The following is a 27149-nucleotide window of genomic DNA, read 5'->3' as shown; positions in this document are numbered from 1 at the left end:
ACGGCTCTTTTTGCCTGTGCTATATCATGCTGTGCCCCTTGAGCTATTCTAGCTAAATCTTCTGCCTTCACTGATCTCCAGTCTGGTCTACTTGCTTTTACCTTCTCAGCTACTTCCTTTTTCAATCCATTCCTAGCACTTGCTAGGACCCTCTCACTAGTCTCATTTCCTTCATTAAAACCAATCTCACTCCATGCTTTCTTCAGAGCCCAAAAATAGTCCTTGGGGTCCTCCTCTTTTCCCTGGGTTCTGTCCTCTAACGTGACCGCTTTGTCACCCTGTCTCTCTTTGCATGCCTTAATCAAGGCAGCAGCAAATGAAACACCGGCCGCTGCATTATCTTCCGCATATTCCGGCCCTGTTCTATTTGGGTATTGCTTGTACGTTTCGTCAGTCAGTCTGTCATATCGTGCCTCATCTGCCAATTTTCCTTTTATTACTCCCTGTAAATCCAACCTAGTTGCATTATACGTATCCTGTATGGATCTTATCATTCTGGCAAAACCCATAGGGGACTGGGACGGATCTGGCAGCTGGGAGATCAGTGCTAATTGCTCTGAGGGACTCCACGGTCTATATATTAACACCGTGCGGGGTTCTTGTCCTGGGACTTGCTGGTCTGCTCCCGGTGCACCTGGGGCTCCCGGTATTACTATTGTTCTCATTGGAAAAAGACTAGCTGGGTGGGGTCTCGGTCCTCCACATGCCACACAGATGTCTACTGTCAAGGGGTTCTGCTGTCCACATCTGGGTCAAACCCAACAATTGGGTTCCTGAGAATTCTGGTACTGGGGTGGGGGTGACGTTGGGGGCGGACAGGGAGGAAAATCTGTCATTCCGGTTTTTGTCAGTCTGTAACATCTGTCTCCTAGTTCTTCAATCTTTCCTTCAAAATCAGCGCATGCATTCATCCATACATCCACTGTCTTCAACAGACCCTTATCTTTCAGCCATCCATGATAGGAGTTAAAGAAGGATTTCCATTTCTCTCCATTCATCTCTCCATTTTCATTCATTCCCGCTTTACACAATATTTTGTCAATTCCAATCAGTGCCTGTTTCCCTTCTCTGCGTACTACTAAGTCTTTGGCTGTAATGCCTTCTTTGGCATTTTGGTTCCCCATTCTTTTGGTTCTCCTCACTTAGAGTAGACTCCTCAGTCACTTAGACAATGGTCACTTAGACAATGGGCCACAAAGGTTTCTGAACCATACCACTACTAGCCTTCCAGGACTTATACGCCAGCCAGAAAAACAGACCAAAAACACCGATCCCAAGACACACCCACAACACAATCATCGGATCCATACTGTCATTCTTAAGTTTTTCCAAAGGATAGAATGGCAGGACTGTCAATTTATCTGAGGGAATTTTACTGGTTCAAAGGGACCTGAGCCAGACAACAATCTGTGAATTACCTGGGAGCCAACCGCTCGGGGGTGAGGGAGTCTCTTCTATGTAGTGATATAATTAGGTAGAATATAATAGTTATTCTTACCTCAGCGCTGTATATATCACCAACAGAGAGCTTCACTCGTCCCACGTCTCAGACCGGTCGAGCACCCCTGGGTAGATTAACTCAAGGTCCCTGTTCAGGCACCAGCTGTCGTCACTGCATTCTGGGTCTTCTATCCTTGGATTACGATATCGGAGAGAATGAGACACAGGACAGGATGTATGTGTCAACAAGCTCTAAACTTTATTACAAACACAGGGTTAATATACACCCTGAAGGCAGGAAACGGATTTACCATATATGGTTCGATTATACAATAAAGCTGCGCAAGCAAAAAACTAGTTTCTGTATGCTTTGAAACATTTAATTAGACGTATCTGGCTAGCAAGGCCACGTTATCTTCTAGCAAGGACACGTTATTGACACAAGGAAGGAACATACAGCTGCTGTTATTTTGACCTAAAGTAACTGTCTGGCTTATATAGCATAGATGGGGTCTTTGAACTTGAGGGGCCTCATCTTCTGCTATAACACTAGATTTGACACTTGATCTTCGTCAGGAGGCTAATAATCTGACACTACAGAAATGAGCATAGTTTATATACAGTTTGGGCTGTAGTATAGCTCCTTAGTGATCAATAATTTCAGCTGTGAAATAAAGTTAATGGATGGGGAAGACTCTTTGGTGCAAATTTTACGTGCTGTGACAAGAAGTTATCATTTCCTGTGGATAGATTTGTCTTCGTAGTAAATGAATAATTTTTACACTTATGTCATCTACTGCTGGCAGAACTTACAAAATGAAGATTGTATGGTTTCCCATTTCTCATTGAAATCGCAGCAGTGTACTCAGTCTGCAAGAAAGTAGATCACGTCAGTGGATTTACCATAATTTTTTGTGGCAGTAAAGCATGTACAGCAGACCTGAGCAAACTGTGGGCCATGGGCCACGGGCCACATCTGGCCCTTTGTTCCTCTTGTCCAGCCACGTGGCAGCACTTCCCTACCAGAAGGGCATCTTCCACCTTCCAGATGCTGGTACCATTGATTAAGACGGTGGATCAGGGAGTCTTCGGCTCCCTCTTCCATCATTCAGCCTGTGTGATGGAGTCTAAGTGCAGTGGGCATGATGATGTGAACAGATCACACCTGCTGTTCAAAGACTAAGTCTGCACAGAACAAAGACTGGAGCAGCGTCCTGGAGGAACGCAGCTAGGCGAGTATTTTTTTTTTTTATTATTCTCTTGTGGGGGTAATATGTGGGGCCATCATACTGTGTGGGGGAACATGGGGTCATCATCAAAAGTTCCTGGCAGGGTGGAGGAAGGAGCAGGTGGATCCAGCATTGAAGAGGGGAATGATTTCTGCAAATACTTCCTGTTTCTATATAGAGCAGAGAACATAGAAGAATTAGCTGGGTAGAAAAGCAAAATGAGCAATTAAGTACACAGTGCTATATAATGTGATGACTGCAATACATTAAGAGAATAAAAACTTTCATGGGGGGAGTGCTTCTTTAGCACACTTAATTCTTCTCAATATTAAGTGATAAAATAATATTAATATAAAATAATAATCAGTGATAAAATAATATTAATATAAAATAATAATCAGAATAATATGCTTATATTAATATTGAGCAGAATTAATTACAGCCTTTTGGTTCATCCCTTCACAACATTCACAATCTCACATGTGGCCCCTCAGGAAAATGAATTGCCCACCCCTGATGTAGAGAATCTTTCATATTACTTCAATGTGGTAATGCCATGTGCTGCAATAGTTACTATGTATTCCAGAAACAAGATAACATCTGTAGCAAATGTGTTTGATGTAGCAAAGTGTTTGATGTGTCTGATGTCAGTCTTCAGAATGACAAGGAGAAACTGCAGCTTCAACCTTGTGGTTTTAGTGATGGGCATGAGAATGGAAGCAAATGTTACCTGCGACTGAAACGTCTATCAAGTTACTGTTCTTCTCAAAAGGCCAAATGGAAATTGATACAGCGCATAAGACAACCGTTTTAAGTACTCAACATGTATTAGCCCTCTGGGAAAGTAAAAAGAAAAAAAGAATGATGAAGACAGGAAAACATTATTTTACATATCATATAAACAAATTAAATGTAAAAAATACTGGATTCATTACACAAGGCTAGGTACACAAATATAGAGCTTACAGTTGGAATCTACGAGATTACAGGATTCCATCAGAAACCCGACAGAACCCAGATGAAGCCATTCAATGTTATGAAGCTGTTGGGGTCACTTTAAACACTGTTTGGCCTCCATCCCAGCAGTGTACGACTTTTTCAGATATGCACAGAAATATAGCAAACCATTTTGTTGCACACATCTAAAAAGACTAAGGCTGAGTGCACACGATGCGTTTTTCATGCGTTTATGCTGCGGAATTTCCTCAGCGGAAACGCATCAAAAACGCATGGTAATCCGCACCCGATGGTCCCCAATGGTATTCCGCAATGTCAATGCACATGTTGCGGATTTTTCCGCAGCGTTTCTGCAGCGCTCATAAATCCGCAGCATGTTCATTAATTTTGCGGAAGCGCAGCGGAAGCGCCGCCATTGGCTTGCATTGAGACGCATAGAATCCGTGTCTGTACATTTGTACAAGCGGATTATATGCGGTTCAATGTGCGGATGGTACCCAGTTCTGGAGGAGAGAAAACTCTCATCCAGACCTGGGTACCATTGTACCTGTAAAAAAAAGAATAAAATTAAAAATAAAGTTTATATTCACCTGTCCGGCGGCCCCTGCAGCGCTTACCTTCCAGGACCTGAGATGATGTCGCGGTCATGTGACCGCAGGCTGTCTCGCGAGATGCCGGCAAGCCAGGAAGGAACCAGGAAGGAGCGAGACGGCACACGTGGCGGCATCGGAGGTAAGTATAGCTTTTATTTTTTTATTTTTACGGTCACACTGTATAAATCCATGCTGTTTGCATGGATTTATACAGTGTGACCTAGTTGTCAAGCCCTTACCAAGTGATGTTATCGCGTGGAAAGTGCTTGTCAGTCCGCATGCGGAAACACATGCGTTAACGTATGTGGATACGCATGTGAATCCGCATGTATTCCGCATGTATTCTGCAGGAAAAACGCATGCACAATCTGCATGCGTTTTTTCTGCCAGGGAGATGCAGAAATGCTGCAGAAATTTTCTGCTTCATTTCTGCATCGTGGGCACATAGCCTAACACTGCCAGGACAGAGGGCAGAAAGTATCCAAAGTGACTGTGTTGGCATCAGAAATGGTAAGTGGCTCCATCGAGCTCTGTTGGGGTTTCAGTCGGATTTCTGTTTTTCGGGTATTCCGATGAACAGCCCGACACAGTACTCAGAGGAATCTCTGTACGTGTGTGAACCTAGTTAATAGCTTTTATAACTCTGGAAAAAACATCCTCGTAGTAGATTAGAAGCTACAACTATATGTTGGGTCTAAGAATCTACGTATGTTACATTAACCCTAATGCTGTACAGTACTGAATCAACATAGTTCTTCATTCACTTTACTATGATTGCATAGACATTACAGACATGTTCAAATAATTTAGCGTAATCAAGGTTAGTGGTAACAAAGATCATTGCCAAGTGCCCAATAAAGAATTTAACACCATAACTTAGTGACTTTAGGGTCTGTGCACACGTTGCAGTTTTGTTGCCTTTTTGTCACCTTTTTTTCTGCTCAGATTTGTCACAAAACCTGAAGGATTTCCTAGTGCCAGCAAAGTGAATAAGATTCCTAAAGTCTCATTCACACATTGCTTATTTTTCCCTAAAGATTTGCAGCAGATTTAAATCCGCTGGATGTCTATTTTTTCAGCATTGTTGCTGCAGATTTCACTTATACTTTGGAAAAAGTCTACAACAAAAACGCATGTAAAAAACACGGCATATCGCACCTATTTTGCACAGCATTTTTCCTGCCATGAGATGCAGAAATAGTACAGAAAATTCTGCTGGAAATACCTAAAGAGTTCACATACCCTTAATATGTGCTCCTTATTCTCTATACATTTTCTGCCACTTTTTAAGTTGTTTTTCTTTTTTAAGTCTTTTTTTAGACAACTTTGCTTACCCAGATTTTTCAGACAGATTTATGAAATCCACATCTCACCCCAGTCCCTCTCTTGAGTAAGATTTCTGGAGGATTTTTCAATTTGGTGCATTTTTTGCGACTTTTTCAAAGACTTGTAACTTTTGGTGCTGAAAAATCGCAAAACATGGTTAAAGAAAAAATAAACAGCATTTTTGATTTTACCCCAAACTCATGGATTGCCTGCACTATTTTGAAGAATTTGGATCATAAAAATCAGCGAATACCATAAGAAAAAAAAAAAGAAAAGTGACATCAATAAATTTCAAATGATGTATGAGGCCCAATGTATATGCGATTCGTATTATTTTGTCTCGCAAATGCATAAAATCGTTAAAGAGTTTTTCTATGCCGTAATTCACTGATCATCACATTTTGTGTTTTATTTATTTTGTACAGATAAATAGGTACATTTTCCATCTTTTATTTTAATATTTTATATAAATAATAATGTAGTAGGGGGTCTGAACTCACAAATGAAGTGAATGAAGCAGGAGTAAAGCAGCAAAGAAGGAAAGAAGAAAACAGAGCACCTGAAGATGACAAAGAGGAAAGGGTACATTAACATATGATTAAAAATACAGTTTTTACAATTTTTGCACCATATGGCTGTGATTTTTTGGGGCAAAAAAAAATATTTCCTATTTTGTTTATTAAAAAAAAACAAAAAATACAAAAACTTTTACTGTACAAAGAGAAGCTACACAGTAAAAACTGACACAGCTGTCTGACTGCTGTGCTCAGTCATAACAGTATTGTACAAAAGTAAAGTTAGACTAGACAGGCTAAGGATCCAGACAACTTGCTACATTTGAAGGCAATTTTAAACTGCCTTTTAGTTTAAGTTTACGCTGTTTAAATTTTAGAAAAGATTAGTGAATCTGCACTTGAAAACATGTTGATACAAGGTTAAATGGGTAATTCATAGAATATTTCCTAAATATCTAAGTGGAGTCCTATTTCCTTCCTTTCCCTCAGAACCTTACAGAGGCCTTCTGCAAAAGGCGGGTGAGATGGTAACATACAATACACGTGCCACTCTGTTTCACATTATATGGGGAAATATGGAAACAGCCAAGCCCTAGAGGAGTCAAAGAAAGGTTAAAATAGGTTAAAACAAAATGAACAAATAAAAAGATACACATATTAAACCTTCCGTCAACACGCCTTTCACTTAAGGGAGTTAAAGTCGACTTATCCAACACCTCTTGCTCATTTTCAGTCATTCTGAAGACTGTAAATACTAGGTTCGAGAAAGAAGGATTAGCATATGTGGTGTTACTTATGCTTTGTCTCACCTAATAAAGGATTTAGTGTGATTCATGCTTGGATTGTGCTCCGGGTTCTAGTGTAGATTTCTGTTCCAAATGCAGAACATGTTAAATTTATCAAAATAACAGATTAGAGGACAGTCAGAGCTTAAAAACATTTACTAGAAGAAGCTTTAATTTTCGGGTTGAATTTAGCCTATTTCTTAGTTATTTGATGTGTTTTATCCTTATTGACCTTTATTTTCAATTTACTATTCAACTTTATATTGTCGAACCCTCAAGTACTTATCCTAAGTAGTGTTGAGCGAGCACTAAAATGCTCGGGTGCTCGAAGCTCGGGCCGAGCTCACTGTGATACTCGGGTGCTCGACCCGAGCAACGAGCCCAATGTTAGTCTATGGGAGACCCGAGAATTTTTGCGGCGGCACCCTCGGCAGTCTGTAGAAAGCCTAAAAAGTGCCCAAAACGATAGTGACAGTGTTCAAATGACATGGGGACAGCATGGGGATCGCCCCAGGAAGCATTTCTGACCCCCACGTCTCTGCTGTCAAGGACGTGGTCAGAGGTATTAAGCCACTTTTACGGGCTCACAATAAAACGTTCAAAAATGAAACTGAAATTTTCCTGTGAAATATGTTAAGAAACTTCCTTTCCAGGGTAAGGACTTGTGTATAAGGTAAAATAAATAACTAAAAACAAAAATACTCCTCCACACCTTGGGCTATGTTCACAAGTAGCATTTTTTATGCGTTTTTGCACTTTTGTATTGCTTTCAACCGTGACAAATGCATTCCCCGGGAAATATCATTTTAACATTTTACAACCTTATCTGGCCATGTGCTGTGTGACACCTGCATACAGTGCTGAAAAGACATGGGAACAGCATTGGGAAGACCCCTGAAAGCATCTCTGACACCCAGGTCACTGCCTAAAAGTGTGCCCATCACAAGTCATCCTTGCCGCATCAGAAGATGCAGACTCGCAACTATCCCCGTGCAAGTCCTTGTCCCAATGCAGTGTTCAATTGTACCTCCCCCATTCCTTGCAATGCAAGCGCAAGTATGCAGCCTGCCACCCACCCACCCCCAGGCTGCAATACCATACTGCTTGCTTGCACTTGAAATTTGGCCTTTAGGCATGTGGAGGCGGAATCTGACCACCACGTCATGGCTGCGTCAGCGGCCTGGTATCCATACTCGGTCCCCAGCCGCCCCGCGGCCGGGTGCCCACACACGGTCCCCAGCCGCCACAAACACGTGGACAAGTGAATGTGGCCAGGGATGGTCCATCTGACTGACGCCGTCACACTGGGTTAATATTGTGGAAGCCGGGACACAGTTGGACACTGGGATGCAACACGTCCTCCAGACATAGAGGATAGCGGGTCCTGGGTCAATCAGGCTTCAACACAAAGTTCAGAAGGTAGACAGCAGCAGTGGTCAGCCTCCTACACAACGAGTAAATTATTCATGATCATGAGACCATCCATCTCCTTAGCTTTCTGTTCCTTGGAATGCAAGCGCATGTATGTAGTAGCGGCTGGCCTGAGGTGGTCAGCGTTTTGGCGCATATCCTACCTCCTCCGAGGATTGCTGGATGTTTTCCTGCTACTATCCCAGTTCTATGACTCCCGTTAAAACAAAGCTTCAGGTGATGAATGATGGATGAGGTGGTGGCAAAGGAGACAGAGCAGGAGGAACAGGGACCATTCACATCAATATCAGGCCAGTCAACCACACATGTCTTATAGAATATGTTTCTGTACCAAAAGGAGCGGCTCGGCTACACAGTTATAGGGCATCCAATGAGTGCAATGCCTACCAAAAATTTTGAGGCACTCCAATGCCCCTTGGAAGTGACATGGAGGTCAGAGGGCTTTAACTAAACTGTTTTTTCCATTTATAGCAACTGGGTCTCCTGTACACTGTTGGCCTAAGCAGTGAATGGAAGGCTTTCCAAAAATTCAAAAATTATGAGGAACTGCAATGCCCCTTGAAACAGATGTGGATTACAGCGTACTAATAACCTTCTACCCATTATTGGGGAGTGGGCCTCCCTTAGTGTTCGCCGATGCATTGAAAAGCAAAAGCTGACTAAAATTAGGAGGAAATGCAATGCCCGTTATAAGAGTCGTGGAGGTTAGAGGTATTTAAAAACAACATTTCAATGCCCCTTGGAAGAGCTGTGGAGTTCAGAGTGGTTTAACAAGACGGTTTTAATGCCCCTTGGAAGAGACGTGGAGTTCAGAGTGGTTTAACAAGACGGGTTTAATGCCCCTTGGAGGAGACGTGGAAGTCACAGTAACTTAACAAGACAGTTTTAATGCCCCTTGGAAGAGTGGTGGAGGTCACAGTAGCTTAACAAGACGGTTTTAATGCCCCTTGGAAGAGTGGTGGAGGTCACAGTAGCTTAACAAGACGGTTTTAATGCCCCTTGGAAGAGTGGTGGAGGTCACAGTAGCTTAACAAGACGGTTTTAATGCCCCTTGGAAGAGACGTGGAGTTCAGAGTGGTTTAACAAGACGGTTTTAATGCCCCTTGGAAGAGACGTGGTGGTCACAGTAACTTAACAAGACAGTTTTAATGCCCCTTGGAAGAGTGGTGGAGGTCACAGTAGCTTAACAAGACGGTTTTAATGCCCCTTGGAAGAGTGGTGGATGTCACAGTAACTTAACAAGACAGTTTTAATGCCCCTTGGAAGAGACGTGGAGTTGAGAGTGGTTTAACAAGACGGTTTTAATGCCCCTTGGAAGAGTGGTGGAGGTCACAGTAGCTTAACAAGATGGTTTGAATGCCCCTTGGAAGAGTGGTTGAGGTCACAGTAGCTTAACAAGGCAGTTTTATTGCCCCTTGGAAGAGTGGTGGAGGTCACAGTAGCTTAACAAGATGGTTTTAATGCCCCTTGGAAGAGACGTGGAGTTCAGAGTGGTTTAACAAGACGGTTTTGATGCCCCTAGGAATAGACGTGGAGGTCACAGTAACTTAACAAGACAGTTTTAATGCCCCTTGGAAGAGTGGTGGAGGTCACAGTAGCTTAACAAGATGGTTTTAATGCCCTTTGGAAGAGTGGTGGAGGTCACAGTAGCTTAACAAGACGGTTTTAATGCACCTTGGAAGAGACGTGGAGTTCAGAGTGGTTTAACAAGACGGTTTTAATGCCCCTTGGAAGAGTGGTGGAGGTCACAGTAGCTTAACAAGATGGTTTGAATGCCCCTTGGAAGAGTGGTTGAGGTCACAGTAGCTTAACAAGATAGTTTTAATTCCCCTTGGAAGAGTGATGGAGGTCAATGTAGCTTAACAAGACAGTTTTAACGCCCCTTGGAAGAGTGGTGGAGGTCACAGTAGCTTAACAAGACGGTTTTAATGCCCTTTGGAAGAGTGGTGGAGGTCACAGTAACTTAACAAGATGGTTTTAATGCCCCTTGGAAGAGTGGTGGAGGTCACAGTAGCTTAACAAGACGGTTTTAATGCCCCCTGGAAGAGTGGTGGAGGTCACAGTAGCTTAACAAGACAGTTTTAATGCCCCTTGGAAGAGACGTGGTGGTCACAGTAACTTAACAAGACAGTGTTAATGCCCCTTGGAAGAGTGGTGGGGGTCACAGTAGCTTAACAAGACAGTTTTAATGCCCCTTGGAAGAGACGTGGAGTTCAGAGTGGTTTAACAAGACGGTTTTAATGCCCCTTGGAAGAGTGGTGGAGGTCACAGTAGCTTAACAAGATGGTTTTAATGCCCCTTGGAAGAGTGGTGGAGGTCACAGTAGCTTAACAAGATAGTTTTAATTCCCCTTGGAAGAGTGGTGGAGGTAAAAGTAGCTTAACAAGACAGTTTTAATGCCCCTTGGAAGAGTGGTGGAGGTCACAGTAGCTTAACAAGACGGTTTTAATGCCCCTTGAAAGAGTGGTTGAGTTCAGAGTGGTTTAACAAGACGGTTTTAATGCCCCTTGGAAGAGACGTGGAGGTCACAGTAACTTAACAAGACAGTTTTAATGCCCCTTGGAAGAGGGGTGGAGGTCACAGTAGCTTAACAAGACGGTTTTAATGCCCTTTGGAAGAGTGGTGGAGGTCACAGTAACTTAACAAGATGGTTTTAATGCCCCTTGGAAGAGTGGTGGAGGTCACAGTAGCTTAACAAGACGGTTTTAATGCCCCTTGGAAGAGTGGTGGAGGTCACAGTAGCTTAACAAGACGGTTTTAATGCCCCTTGTATGAGACGTGGAGTTCAGACTGGTTTAACAAGACGGTTTTAATGCCCCTTGGAAGAGACCTGGTGGTCACAGAAACTTAACAAGACAGTTTTAATGCCCATTGGAAGAGTGGTGGAGGTCACAGTAGCTTAACAAGATGGTTTTAATACCCATTGGAAGCGAGGTGGAGGTCACAGTAGCTGAACAAGACAGTTTTAATGCCCCTTGGAAGAGTGGTGGAGGTCACAGTAGCTTAACAAGACAGTTTTAATGCCCCTTGGAAGAGTGGTGGAGGTCACAGTAGCTTAACAAGACAGTTTTAATGCCCCTTGGAAGAGTGGTGGAGGTCACAGTAGCTTAACAAGACGGTTTTAATGCCCCTTGGAAGAGACGTGGAGTTCAGAGTGGTTTAACAAGACGGTTTTAATGCCCCTTGGAAGAGACGTGGTGGTCACAGTAACTTAACAAGACAGTTTTAATGCCCCTTGGAAGAGTGGTGGAGGTCACAGTAGCTTAATAAGACGGTTTTAATGCCCCTTGGAACAGTGGTGGAGGTCACAGTAGCTTAACAAGACAGTTTTAATGCCCCTTGGAAGAGTGGTGGAGGTCACAGTAGCTTAACAAGACAGTTTTAATGCCCCTTGGAAGAGTGGTGGAGGTCACAGTAACTTAACAAGACAGTTTTAATGCCCCTTGGAAGAGTGGTGGAGGTCACAGTAGCTTAACAAGATAGTTTTAATGCCCCTTGGAAGAGACGTGGAGGTCACAGTAACTTAACAAGACAGTTTTAATGCCCCTTGGAAGAGTGGTGGAGGTCACAGTAGCTTAACAAGATGGTTTTAATGCCCCTTGGAAGAGTGGTGGAGGTCACAGTAGCTTAACAAGACAGTTTTAATGCCCCTTGGAAGAGTGGTGGAGGTCACAGTAGCTTAACAAGACAGTTTTAATGCCCCTTGGAAGAGTGGTGGAGGTCGCAGTGGAATAAAAAGACAATATCAATGCCCCTTGGAAGAGTGGTGGAGGTTGCACTGAAATAAAAAGACAATATCAATACCCCTTGGAAGAGTGGTGGAGGTCACAGTAGCTTAACAAGACGGTTTTAATGCCCTTGGAAGAGCTATGGAGTTCAGAGTGGTTTAACAAGACGGTTTTCATGCCCCTTACAAGAGCCATACAGTACAGCATATTAAAAACATTATTCTCATTATTGGGGAGTGGGTCTCCTATAGTCTTTGCCTATGCCTTCCAAGCAAAAGCTGCCAAAAATTAGGACGGAGGAACTTGCAATGCTGGCAAACAAGAGCCATGCTGTACAGCATATTAAAAACATTATTCCCATTATTGGGGAGTGGGTCTCCCATAGTCTTTGCCTATGCCTTCCAAGCAAAAGCTGCCAAAAATTAGGACGGAGGAACTTGCAATGCTGGCAAACAAGAGCCATGCAGTACAGCATATTAAAGACATTATTCCCATTATTGGGGAGTGGGTCTCCCAAAGTCTTTGCCTATGCTTTCCAAGCAAAAGCTGCCAAAAATTAGGACGGAGGAACTTGCAATGCTGGCAAACAAGAGCCATGCAGTACAGCATATTAAAAACATTATTCCCATTATTGGGGAGTGGGTCTCCCAAAGTCTTTGCCTATGCCTTCCAAGCAAAAGCTGCAACACAGACCACGGTCACCCTGGTGGTATAGTGGTGGTGGAGGCTGAGGATAAGGAGAAGAGCAAAATACAGCCGAAATGAGGAAGCGTATACCCATGTGTGGGTGTGAAGCAGTGCATGGGAATACACCTCCCGAAATAACACAGTGGATTTGACTTTATGTTACTCTGCTGTCATTTAGTGTGATGAGAAGTCTGGCCCAATCCAGCCCTTGTTCATTTTGATAAGAGTCAGCTTGTCAGCATTGTCAGTTGACAGGCGAGTGCGCTTATCAGTTATAATTCCCCCAGCGGCACTAAAAACACGCTCTGATAACACGCTAGCGGCAGGGCAGGCCAGGACCTCCAAGGCATACAGAGCGAGTTCATTCCAAGTGTCCAGCTTGGATACCCAATAATTAAAAGGCACAGAGGAATCACGGAGGACGCTGGTACGGTCGGCAAGGTACTCCCTCACCATCTTTTGAAACTTTCCACTCCTTGTGAGAGTACCCCGCGCCTCAGGGACTGTAAGCTGGGCGGGTCTCATAAAACTGTCCCAGAACGTTGACAGTGTTCCCCTGCCTCTGCTGGATTGGAGTTGCGTCTCTCTCGCCTGTACGCCTTGGTTGGGCAACGAACTGTGACCTCTGCCGCTAGCGTGTTCAGATGGGAATTTTTTTAACAGTTCTGCAGCAAGGGCCTTGTGGTATTGCCCCATTTTTGTAGACCTCTCCACCTCAGGAATAAGAGAGTGAAAGTTCTCCTTGTAGTGGGGGTCTAAAAGTGTCACCAACCAGTAATGACTGTCACCCAACATTTTTATAACGGTTAAGGCAGCGTAACATAAAGTCAGTCATGCGTGCCAGACTGGTAACGGGCAAGACTTCCGTGTCCTCTCCAAGATGACGACTGACCATGCTCTCCTCCTCCCCCCCTGTCCTCAGGCCACCCACGCTGAACCGACGGTACACTGTGTGTAGAATTATTAGGCAAGTTGTATTTCAGAGGATTATTTTTATTATTGATCAACAACTATGTTCTCAATCAACCCGAAAGACTCATAAATATCCAAGCTTAATATTTTTGGAAGTTGGAGTGTTTTTTTTTTAGATTTGGCTATCTTAGGAGGATATCTGTTTGTGCAGGTAACTATTTCTGTGCAGAATTATTAGGCAACTTAATAAAAACCAAATATAATCCCATCTCACTTGTTTATTTTCACCAGGTAAACCAATATCTGTTTTCGATCAACATTGCATGCAGCAGCCACCACAGCCTCCCAGACACTGTTCCGAGAGGTGTACTGTTTTCTCTCCCTGTAGATCTCACATTTTATGATGGACCACAGGTTCTCTATGTGGTTCGGATCAGGTGAACAAGGGGACCATGTCATTATTGTTTCTTCTTTTAGACCTTTACTGGTCAGCCATGCTTTGGAGTAGTTGGATGCATGTGATGGAGCATTGTCCTGCATGAAAATCATGTTTTTCTTGAACGATACCAACTTCTTCCTGTACCATTGCTTGAAGAAGTTGTCTTCCAGAAACTGGCAGTAGGTCTGGGAGTTGAGCTTCACTCCATCCTCAACCCGAAAAGGTCCCACAAGTTCATCTTTGATGATACCAGCCCATACCAGTACCCCACCTCCACCTTGCGCGTCTGAGTCGGAGTGGAGCTCTCTGCCCTTTACTGGTCCAGCCTCTGGTCCATCCATCTCGACAATCAAGAGTCACTCTCATTTCATCAGTCCATAAAATCTTTGAAAAATCAGTCTTAAGATATTTCTTGGCCCATTCTTGACGTTTTATGTTATGTTTCTTGTTCAAAGGTTGTCGTTTTTCAGCCTTCTTACCTTGGCCATGTCCCTGAGTATCGCACACCTTTTGCTTTTTGATACTCCAGTAACGTTTCAGCTCTGAAATATGGCAAAACTGGTGGCGAATGGCATCTTGGCAGCTTCACGCTTGATTTTCCTCAATTCATGGGCAGATATTTTGCACCTTTTTTGGCCACCACGCTTCTTGCAACCCTGTTGGCTATTTGCCATGAAACGCTTGATTGTTTGGTGATCACGCTTCAAAAGTTTGGAAATTTCAAGACTGCTGCATCACTCTGCAAGACATCTCACAATTTTGGACTTTTCAGAGCCCTTCAAATCTCTCTTCTGACCCATTTTGCCAAAGGAAAGGAAGTTGCTTAATAATTAAGCACACCTTATATAGGGTGTTGATATCATTAGTCAACACCCCTCATCATTACAGAGATGCACATCACCAGATTTACTTAATTGGTAGTTGGCTCTCAAGCCTATGCAGCTTGGAGTAGGACAACATGTATAAAAAGTATCATGTGATCAAAATATTCATTTGCCTAAGAATTCTGCACACGGTGTATGACATTTGTACAGGTACTACCGACTACAGCACATGATACCAGCGCCTGTTCTTCCTCCTCCTCCTCCTCCTCTCCCTCATTGTCCCCCAATGCACGTTGGGATGAGATGAGGCTGGGCTGTGTGTAATCGCACATTATGGCTTCTTGATCCATCTCATCATACTCTGGCTGCAATGCCTCTTTAATTCTCTGCAGAGAGCGTTGCCAAAGACAGACAAGTGGGATGCTGACGCTAATGATGACATAATCGCCACTCACCATCTTGGTGGTCTCCTCAAAGTTTGTCAGACATCCAGTTCAACGCCTGAGTTCTTATGTGTGAAGTCTGACCTGAATATCGACGGCCTTGTTGCAGCTGGTATTCCACAACTGCTCTCTTCTGCTCACAAATCCTTTGCAACATGTGGAGGGTAGAGTTCCAACGTGTGGGGACATCACACACCAGTCGGTGTGCCGGAAGCTGCAAACGCTGCTGCAACACAGCAAGGGCGGCAGAAGCTGTAGCCGACTTCCAAAAATGAGCTGACAGGCGACGTACTTTGACGAGCAGATCTGGCAACTCGGGGTACGATTTAAGAAACCGCTGAACCACGAGGTTAAGCACATGAGCCAGGCATGGTACGTGTGTGATCTCGCCTTGCCTCAGAGCTGTCACCAGGTTAAGGCCATTGTCACACACGACCATGCCTGGATGTAGGTTCAGCGGTCCCAGCCACAGATCTGCCTGCTCTTTCACAGCTGTCCACCACTCACAGGCAGTGTGAGGTTTATCACCTAAGCTTATGAGTTTCAGCACAGCCTGTTGCCGCTTGGCTGAGGCAGTACTGCAGTGATTCCTGCTTGTAACTGATGTGGTGATATCTGAGATGGAGGCTGAACATGAGGAGGAGGAGGAGGATGATGCGCAGGAGCAGTACACTATGGGGGCAACTCTGACTGACATAGGGCCCGCAATCCTCGGTGTGAGGAGGATGTGTTCCGTCCCAAGGTCCGACTGGGTCCCGGTTTCCACTATGTTTACCCAGTGTGCCGTCAGGGAGATGTACTGTCCCTGGCCACAAGCACTTGTCCATGTGTCCGTTGTCAGGTGGACTCTCCCAGTAACTAGGTTGTTGAGAGCACGGCAGATGTCTTGGGACACGTGCTTGTGTAGTGCTGGGATGGCACACCGGGCAAAATAGTGTCGGCTGGGGACCGAGTACCGAGGGACGGCCACCGGCATAAGGTTGCGGAAGGGTTCCGTCTCCACCAGCCTAAAAGGCAACATTTCCAACGCAAGCAGTCGTGAAATATGCGAATTTAGGACTGTGGCCTGTGTGGCGTTGGCTGCGAATTTGCGCTTTCGTTCAAAGGTCTGGGATATGGACAATTGAACGCTGCGGTGGGACGTGGACGTGGACGTTGATGCTGTTTCTTGAGAAACTGCCATAACAAGTGAAGACTGAGAGGAGGGGGCATCTTTGCATGCAGTATGGACAGGGGATTGCTATGCATGCACAACAGGGGGTTCTCTTACACGCACAACAGTGGAATAAGCAGTGGTGACACCCACTGACACTGGTCGTGGACCCTGGGGTTCGCACCACAAAGTCGGGTGCTTTGCTGACATGTGCCTGATCATGCTGGTGGTGGTCAGGCTGGTAGTTTTGTCACCCCTGCTGATGCTGGCATGGCAGGTGGTACAAATGGCCTTTTTGGGGTTATCAGCAGAGTCTTTAAAAAAATTCCAGACTCTGGAAGACCTACTGGTTGTACTGGCAACGTCCCTCGTGTTGGTGTTACGGAGAACTGTTGCCCGCCTTCTGTGTGCGGCCACCACACTGCTTCTTCCTGCCTGTTGGGGTACTCTGCCTCCCTCCCAATGTGTGCTGCAGACCTCGCTCTACGTGTCCTCCTGCCACGTTGGGTCAGTTACTAGATCATCCACCACCTCCTCCTCTTCCACTTGCGCACCACGATCCTCCTCCTCACTTCGTGGTAATTGTGTCTCGTCATCGTCCACCTCTTGTGACAAATTGCCAGCGTCGACTTCCTGTGGCTGTGGCTGTTCAAATATTTGGGCATCGCTACAAGGGATCTCCTCTTCCACCACTTCAAGCGGAGCAGGCGAGGGGCACAAATATGGAAATGGACCAGTGAACAGCTCTTCAGAGTGTCCAAGTGTGGAATCAGTTGCTGTCTGACGACACTCGGCATGGTGGGAGGAAGGAGCATCAGGGTGAGGAGGAGTATGCGGTCGAGACTCACGGCTACTAAAACTTGACCGTGTGGAAGACAGACTGGAGGTGGTGGTGCCCAGGTAACTGGAAGTATTATCTGCTATCCAATTAATAACCTGTTCACACTGATCAGTTCGCAATACTGGTGTTGTTGTGTGCTTCCCTAGTAATTTGGTCAAGAAGTGGGAGCGAGAAGATGTAGCTGCTGGTTGTGGCACATTTTCACCTTGGCCACGGCCCCGTCCTCTACTCGCACCATCACCAGAACGTCCAGTTCCACGTTCCTTGCCACGCGCCTTGCCCATTGTAAATGAAGTAAAATAGCTTACACTCGCACTATCAATGGAAAAAGGGTAATAAGAAGTAGATTAGAACCGTGGAAGAGGAAAACCACAGTTCTATTTCTCTGGCCTACACCAGAATCTTTTAAACAGATATATTTGTGTCTGAATAGTCAGGGAGACACTATTACTGTTTTTTTTATGGAAAAAAGGCCAAAAGCAGGATAATACAGAGATTTTAACCGTGCACCTGCAAAACCACAGTTATAGTTATGTGGCCTGCACCAGAATCTTTTAAACTGATATATTTGTGTCTGAACAGTCAGCGAGACACTACTACCGTTTTTTTTTATGGAAAAAAGGCCAAAAGCAGGATAATACAGAGATTTGAACCGTGGAACTGCAAAACCACAGTTCTAGTTATCTGGCTTATACTAGAATCTTTTAAACAGATATATTTGTGTCTGAACAGTCAGGGAGACACTATTACTGTTTTTTTTTACGGAAAAACGGGCAAAAGCTGGATAATACAGAGATTTGAACCGTGGAACTGCAAAACCACAGTTCTAGTTATCTGGCCTACACCAGAATCTTTTAAACAGATATATTGGTGTCTGAACAGTCAGTGAGACACTATTAGTGTTTTTTTTACAGAAAAAAGGCCAAAAGCAGGATAATACAGAGATTTGAACCATGGAACTGCAAAACCACAGTTATAGTTATCTGGCCTACACCAGAATCTTTTAAACAGATATATTTGTGTCTGAACAGTCAGCGAGACACTATTACTGTTTTTTTTTACGGAAAAAAGGCCAAAAGCAGGATAATACAGAGACTTGAACCATGGAACTGCAAAACCACAGTTCTAGTTATCTGGCCTACACCAGAATCTTTTAAACAGATATATTTGTGTCTGAACAGTCAGGGAGACACTATTACTGTTTTTCTTTACGGAAAAAAGGCCAAAAGCAGTATAATACAGAGATTTGAACCGTGGAACTGCAAAACCACAGTTATAGTTATGTGGCTTACAGCAGTATATTTTAAACAGATATATTTGTGTCTGAATAGTCAGGGAGGCACTATTACTGTTCTTTTTACGGAAAAACGGCCAAAAGTTGGATAACACAGAGATTTGAACCGTGGAACTGCAAAACCACAGTTCTAGTTATCTGGCCTACACCAGAATCTTTTAAACAGATATATTTGTGTCTGAACAGTCAGGGAGGCACTATTACTATTTTTTTAATGGATAAAAGGCCAAAAGCAGGATAAAACAGAGATTTGAACCGTGGAACTGCAAAACCACAGTTCTAGTTATCTGGCCTACACCAGAATCTTTTAAACAGATATATTTGTGTCTGAACAGACAGGGAGGCACTATTACTATTTTTTTAATGGATAAAAGGCCAAAAGCAGGATAAAACAGAGATTTGAACCGTGGAACTGCAAAACCACAGTTCTATTTCTCTGGCCTACACCAGAATCTTTTAAACAGATATATTTGTGTCTGAACAGTCAGGGAGACACTATTACTATTTTTTTTTTACGGAAAAAAGGCCAAAAGCTGCATAATACTGAGATTTGAACCGTGGAACTTCAAAACCACAATTATAGTTATGTGGCCTACACCAGAATCTTTTAAACAGATATATTTGTGTCTGAACAGTCAGGGATACACTATTACTGTTTTTTTTTACGGAAAAACGGGCAAAAGCTGGATAATACAGAGATTTGAACCGTGGAACTGCAAAACCACAGTTCTAGTTATCTGGCCTATGCCAAAATCTTTTAAACAGATATATTTGTGTCTGAACAGTCAGCGAAATACTATTACTGTATTTTTTTACGGAAAAAAGGCCAAAAGCAGGATAATACAGAGATTTGAACCGTGGAGCTGCAAAACCACAGTTATAGTTATGTGGCCTACACCAGAATCTTTTAAACAGATATATTTGTGTCTGAACAGTCAGCGATACTATTACTGTTTTTTTTTACAGAAAAACAGCCAAAAGCTGGATAATACAGAGATTTGAACCGTGGAACTGCAAAACCAAAGTTCTAGTTATCTGGCCTACACTAGACTCTTTTAAACAGATATATTGGTGTCTGAACAGTCACAGACACACTCAATTTTTTTTTGGGGGGGGGGGAATACTAAAAGGTTAATAAGACGCGTATTTGTACAGTCTGACTGAGGGGAAAAAAAAATACAGGATTTAGATGAAAAAAAAAAGGATTTTTCCTGGCCCCTGAGACTGGGGGATAAGTCTAGCAATTTGACCAGCAGGAGCACACAGGACTGTAATGCAGTGTTTGTTGGTATAACCACTGCGTCTCCTATACAGCCTGCTTGCCTGCCTGCCTGATATCTGGGATGGATATTAGTCCTGAGAAGGACTATTTGTTTGATTTGGCAGGCTTTAGAGACCCTACACTACCTATTTCGCACTATATATCTCTCCCTAACTCAGCAGCACTGACCCTACACTGTCTGATCCTGGGCGACTGTGTGCAAGATGGCGGCGCCCGGTATTAAATACTCGAGGTGACGCTGTGCGGCCAGCCAATCACTGTAATGCCCACAAACAAAATGGCTGCAGCATTACAGTGATTGGCTGGCAATCCCTGCATGTTCATTGGCTCTGTAAAGAGTGCCAAACGTACAGGGCGGAGACCCGAGCTCCCGCTCGAGTAACCCGGAGATGCTCGGTGCTCACCGAACATCCCGAGTAGTGAGATGCTCGGGCGAGTACCGAGCAGTGTCGAGCATGCTCGCTCAACACTAATCCTAAGCACCTCTCCGGTGTTTTTTTTTTCAGTGCTAGAGTGGTGCTTCTAATGTAAGGTCCCTGCTCCAGGTCTTATACTCACCCTTCAGCGTCTTCACATTTTTTTGGCACCACTCTGGTCCCGCAGTAGCATCTTATGACGTAACTTCTGACTCGCCGAAAGTCAGAAGTTATGTCACAAGCTCTCAATGCAAGTCTATGAGTGCCAGAACTCTGTTTGAAGAGTGATCTTTATGTCACAAACTGACAGGAACAGCGGCGATAAAAGGGGAAGACGGTGGCAGGTGAGTATGAGACTAAGTGTAGGGACTTTAGATTCAAAGGACCACTCCAGCAGTAAAATTAAAAAAAAATTGGTGCTTTAACATAATCTTTTTGCTTTTTCACATTCTATTGCCTCTAAAAGTGTATTCTCAAGATATTAAATTGCTTAAATTAGTTGGACATCATGAAAACAAGCAATTTTGCAATTGATTTGCCAATTTTATATCTGCTGTCATTTTCTTGTAATGAGTGCTTTTATCTTTCATAGTGTACAGCTGGTTTCCATGGAGGTCAGCCACTAGTGCCTGCCCTTGGAGTTTGCAGTAGTTACATTGCAGGAGAAGGGTTAACTCATAACATACCAACCAGCTCTCTCCAGCCCATCAATTTCTACATAGTAGTTATCTGCTCACCTTCCTCACCCTCTCTCTCAGCTCCTGACAAATAAATATTGCAAAATCAATAGCCTGTAACATCAGGTTCTCCCTCAGCAGTTCTACTAATCATAGATCTTACTATCGGAAGCTGTGTGTGTATGTTCAAATGACCTGTTATCTCTATATGTAAATACAATGATAGCAGTGTAGACTCAGAACAAACCATTGATAGCTGAATGTGATAGAGAAGAACTTGTGCTGAACTTTGTAGCTCTACTAATACTACAGTTCTGCTGCTCACCAGAACTGCCTCTCAATGATGAGAGCTTGTCCTACCAGAAACCAGGAAGTAAGGCTACTGCATAGCTCTGAGATCCTCCAGAGACAACTTAAGAATACTCATTTAATGAGAAATCAAGCAAAAATGAGATTATAAATCATCATTGGAGGTACCCTTTAAGAGAATATTTGCTATAAAATATAGTCTGATTTTTTTTCAAGTACTTTAAATATGTCAATTTTCCTAAATATTGCCATACTGCTACTAAGGTATCCTTGGAGAGAGGAGCCCAGCCCTGTTTAATTCTATCCACCATGAAGGAGGAACCAAGCAAAGGACCTTTCTGAGATACAAAACCTGGCACTATAATCTGAGACTAAGTTTGATCTTTTCTTTGGGCCTCACCCTTAATTATGCATGCTACTGATTGTCGGCATTTTAACAGTGGCAGGTCCTCAAAAAAAAGATCAAAAATAGATTAATACCAATATGTGCCAGATCTTCATAAACTTATCAGTGCAGGCATTGCTAGTGTATAAAGAATATTGATGAGCCAGCGTGCTCATCACTATTCGTTACTCACCCGAGCATCACTGTGCTCGAGATGCTCATTACTCGGCAAGTATTTTTTAAAAGCCCAAGCGGAAGTTCGAGTCCCCGCCCCGCATGTTTGGCGCTTTTTAGACAGCCAACAAACATGCGAGAATTGCATACCAGTCACTGTAATGCTGTAGCCATGTTGGTAGTGGCATGACTGTGACTGGCTGGCCGCATAGCATCATCGGGTCTATATCAGACCCGGGACTCAATGCTTGTCGCAGTCTACCCCGGAAACAGGCATAGTAGGGAGAGCTGCTGCTGAGCGAGGTAGTGAATGTTACCTGTATTTAGGCAGGGATTCCACACCACTTTTATTTCTGTAATCTGCAATAGCAGCCCTTATTAGGGCTCATACTAATTAATATTAATACTGCTGTTAGCAGTAGTTAGGGAGAGATTGTGGAGGGGTAGTATAGGACAGGTTAGGGTTCATTGCATGTCCTTTCTGCTGCTGGATGTAACACCCCTGGCAGCGTGCTGGCATGGCTTACCACCTCCCACCATGCAGGACCGCCAACTTACCTATCAGTCCAGGCTGCACACTTTGCTCCAGTACTTGCTGTGTGCATGTCTCTTGTCTGATTGCTTAAGGCGGCGGCGCGGTTACTGCCTGATTCTTAAAGTTACAGTGTGTGCACTCCTAATGAGTCCCCAGCCTATTGATGTGAGTCACTGGACACTTAAACCTCCTCCACCCAGTAGGAGGTGCCTGAGCAACACTTTCTTTCAGTGTGTTCTGTGCAACTGAGATGCCAGGTCATGTCCTGTATCTTGTCTGTTTCTGCCACCCTGGGGGCTGTATACCCAGGCCCGTTACCTGTATCTGTGACTTCTAGTCTGTTTCCGCCACCCTGGGGGCTGAGTTCCCAGGCTCGTTCTTGTATCTTGTTCCTGGTTCAGTTCCTGTCTGAACTGTGTCCTAGCCCGTTACCTGTTTGTCTCTGCGTCTGAACATTCCCTTTTCCTGCAGTATCTGAACCTGCACCTAACTCCAACTCATTGACTCTGTACGTCTGTTTTTGAGTTTTGTGTCCACTCGTTACTTCATTGCAAGTACCTTGTGAGTATCTGGTTCTGCTTGTCCGGTTTCCCTGCCTCCATATCTACTTCCTGTGTTCTAGCTATCTTCCTGTGTTTCCCAGTCTGTTCCATGTGAACAGTGCTCTGTCCTGTCTGCCTGTACCTTCCGCTCTGCTCTGCTTGTCCACCGCACCTGCGGTTTCGCTCTGCTTGTCCTCCGCACCTGCGGTTTCGCTCTGCTCTGCTTGTCCTCCACACCTGCGGTTTCGCTCTGCTCTGCTTGTCCTCCGCACCTGCGGTTTTGCTCTGCTCTGCTTGTCCTCCGCACCTGCGGATTTGCTCTGCTCTGCTTCTCCGCCGCACCTGCGGTTTTCGCTCTGCTTGTCCTCCGCACCTGCGGTTTCGCTCTGCTCTGCTTGTCCTCCACACCTGCGGTTTCACTCTGCTCTGCTTGTCCTCTGCACCTGCGGTTTTGCTCTGCTCTGCTTGTCCTCCGCACCTGCGGATTCGCTCTGCTTTGCTTGTCCTCCACGCCTACGGTTCTGCTCTGCTTGTCCTCCGCACCTGTTTCTGTATCCCAGTCTGTACTAGTCCCTTTCCAGCCTGCGTTCCTACCTGCCAGTATCTACCTGTCTGCATACCAGCCGTGCCTGCCAGTACCCGCCTGTCTGCATACCAACCGTGCCTGCCAGTACCCGAATGTCTGCATACCAGCCGTGTCTGCCAGTACCCACCTGTCTGCCTACCAGCCGTGCCTGCCAGTACCCACCTGACTGCATACTTGCCGTGCCTGCCCGTTCCTGCATTCCCCTTCTGAGGGCTACTAATAATCTTTTTGCTCTTAATCCTGCAAATTGTTGTGAAAACACATATTATACACCATTTACACTGCTCAAGTTGTGCGTTAAAAGCATACAGCCAGACATGGTTGATTGGAATAGCTCGCTATATAGTGCAAGCAGTGAAAAAGTCCACCTGAGGTGTGCTAAATTTCCTGTGATACAAATACAACAAAGTGTTCTCAGAATCAAAATATTATATGCCATTTATACAGCTCCATTTGTGCATTAAAAGCATACAGGCACACTTGGTTGGTTGCAATAGTATCGCTATATAGTGCAAGTGCAGTGAAAAAAAGTCCAACTGAGGTCTGAGGTGTGCTAAATTTGCTGCGATACAAATACTGCAAAGTGTTCTCAGCATCAAAAAACTGACCACTATTTAAACTGCGGTAGTTGTACAATGAAAAAATACATCCAGACTTGACCGGTAACCAGTAGCATCGCTATATTGCTATTACAGTGTAACAGGTCCATCTGAAGTGGGCAAATTTTACAGAGATAAAAATACTACACAGTTTTTGACAGCATCAAAAAATTATACGCTATTTAAACTGCGCCAGTTGTGCATTGAAAACATACATCCACACTTGGCTGGGAGCCAGTAGCATTCCTATATTGTTATTGCAGTGTAACTAGTCCATCTGAGGTGGGAATATTTTGCTGAGATAAAAATACTGCACAGTTTTCTCAGCATCAAATAATTCTACGCTATTTAAACTGTGCCAGTTGTGTGTTGAAAACATACATACATCCAGTAACCAGTAGCATCGCTATAATGCTATTCAGTGTAACAAGTCCATCTGAGGTGGGCAAATTTTTCTGCCCTAAAAATAGTGCACAGTTTTCTCAACAGGGAAATATCATACGTACATTCAAATGGGAAAGGCGCTTGGTAAGGGACAGAGAAGAGGACATGATTCTGATGGTGAGCGCAGAGGCCAAGGCCGTGGGCAAGGTGAAACTGTGCCTGCTGCGGGAGCACAACAAACGCCAAACAACAAACAACAAACATCATGTCGACCTAGCTTCTTGTCGCACTTTTTAGAGGGGTACGGAACACCACTCTTGAAGACTGACCAGTGTGAAAAGGTTATTGGTTGGATAGCAGATAATGCTTACAGTCAGTTTGCTTCCACCCTGTCTACCACACGGTCCAGTCTCAGAGGCCATGAGTTTGGACCACATAATCCTCACCCTGATCCTCCTTCCTGCCAACATGCCGAGTGTCCGGAGACAAGTGATCCCACACTTGGACACTCCGAAGAGCTACAGATTCTGGCCTCTCGCCCTGCCCGCTTCAAGCGGGAAAAGAGGAGATCACATATAGTGGTGCCCAAATATTTGAGCAGCCAAGGTCACAAGAAGGTGACAGTGGGAAAGTGCAATTACTGTCGCAAGAGGTGGATGACGATAAGACACAACTGCCAGCAAATCAGGAGGAGGACCAGGGTGCGGAAGTGGAAGACGAGTTGGTGGACGATGAAGTCACTTACCCAACCTGGGAAGGTGACATGCAAAGCGAGGACAGCAGCGCAGAGGGGGAGGGATCACAACACCACAACAGACAGGAAGAGGCAGTGGGGTGGCCAGAGACACAAGGTGGCCAAAAGTTATTTAGAACACCAACACGAGAGAAGTTGCTAGTCCAAAGGTTAGGTCTTACTGAGTCTGGCACTTTTTTAAAGGCTGTCCAGTTAACCCAAAAAGGCCATTTGCAACATCTGCCATGCCAGCATCAGCAGGGGCAGCAAAACTACCAGCGTAACCACCACCAGTATGCTCAAGCACATGACAGCAAAGCACCCGACTAGTTGGGCCGAATGCCAGGGTCCAGAAACAATGTCTGCGGGTGACACCATTGCTTCTTCCCCTGCTCTATGTGCATGCCATTCCCCTGTCCATGACGCCGGCAAAGGTGCCTCCCACCCTACACCTGTCCTTGCACACTTGCAACCACCGTCAGAAACCATGTCCTTGTCCCAGCGCAGCGTTCAGTTGTCCCTTCCCCAGTCTTTGGAATGCAAACGTAATGATATAACCATCAACCCACAGGCCACAATACTAAATGGCTATATTTCCAGAATGTTTGCCCTGGAAATGTTTCCATTTAAGCTTGTGGAGACGGAAGCCTTCTGGAACCTCAAAAAAAAAAATTATATTCTATTCCCAATTAATACCGCTGTTAGCTGCATGTAGTATAGGGACAGGTACTAGGTATCATCTGTTGGAAATGAGTGTTCATTCTGGTCACATACATCTCTTCCATTTTCAATAACTCGATTGCATTTTTCAAAAAACCGATTGACAGATATAATTTTTACAGTGATCTGTACTCAAAAATCCATCAAAGAAGGCAGGGTTGCTTGCGTTCCTCCACAGTTTGGTGCTGCCACGTACAAAAAAACCTTTTCAGGGCTGATTAAAATCTATTCTATTTTCTACAATATTACTATATTACCTCTCTGATCTGCAATTTGTGTACAGTGAGCTATCGAACAAGGGATAGCATACTGCAGGCATCTAGTAAGGGATTATTGCCTTATAATTATAATCCATCCTTCTGCAACCAAAAAAATAGAAAAAAAATTCTATTCTGTTTTCTATTAATACTGCTGTTAGCTGCATTTAGTATAGGGACAGGTGTTAGGTATCATGTGCTGGAAATGAGTGTTCATTCTGGTCACATACATCTCTTCCACTTTCTATAACTTGATTGCTTTCTTCAAAAAACTCATCGACAGATATAATTTTTACGGTGATCTGTACTCACAAATTCATCAAAGCAGGCAGGGTTGCTTGCGTTCTTCCACAGTTTGGTGCTGCCACGTACAAAAAAGCCTTCTTTTCAGGGCCGATTCAAATCTATTCTATTTTCTACAATATTACTATATTACCTCTCTGATCTGCAATTCGTGTGCGGTGAGCTATCGATTCAAATCTATTCTATTTTCTACAATATTACTATATTACCTCTCTGATCTGCAATTCATGTGCGGTGAGTTATAGAACAAGGGATAGCATACTGCAGGTATCTAGTCAGGGATTATTGCTTTTTAATCCATGCTGCTGCAACCAAAAAAAAGAAAAAAAAGTATTCTGTTTTCTATTAATACTGCTGTTAGCTGCATTTAGTATAGGGACAGATGCTAGGTATCGTCTGCTGGAAATTAGTGTTTATTCTGGTCACATACATCTCTTCCACTGTCTATAACTTGATTGCTTTTTTCAAAAAGCTCATTGACAGATTCGTGATTTTTACAGTGATCTGTATTCAGAAATTCATCAAAGCATGCAAAATTAACTGAATTAATGTGTCCATTCGCAGTTTCTCTGTAGCATCTGTATGTAAGAGGTAGTGGTGGGAGACTTTACGCTACTGGAGCTACCACTTCTGAACTCTCCAGTGCTTTG

The 27149-nt window shown here is 44.1% G+C and overlaps 1 long non-coding RNA gene across 2 annotated transcripts in view; it reads right to left on the bottom strand.

The window, feature by feature from the left end:
• Positions 1-1773: 1773 nt before the first annotated feature.
• LOC141264417 (uncharacterized) overlaps positions 1774-27149 on the bottom strand; it is a 448717-nt gene continuing 423341 nt past the window's right edge. Inside the window, exons 3-5 of one of the 2 annotated variants that reach the window (XR_012319926.1) lie at positions 5554-5681; positions 3400-3505; positions 1774-2839 (exon numbers count right to left, since the gene is read on the bottom strand). This is a non-coding gene — a long non-coding RNA (uncharacterized lncRNA). The remainder of the gene's footprint in view (positions 2840-3399; positions 3506-5553; positions 5682-27149) is intronic. The other variant, XR_012319927.1, reaches the window with a different exon arrangement.

This window comes from Phyllobates terribilis, unplaced genomic scaffold (genome assembly GCF_046119375.1).
Source record: "Phyllobates terribilis strain yellow unplaced genomic scaffold, ASM4611937v1 Scaffold_4__5_contigs__length_816908805, whole genome shotgun sequence".
Taxonomy (NCBI): Eukaryota; Metazoa; Chordata; class Amphibia; order Anura; family Dendrobatidae; genus Phyllobates; species Phyllobates terribilis.
This window is presented reverse-complemented; position numbering and strand designations above follow the sequence as displayed.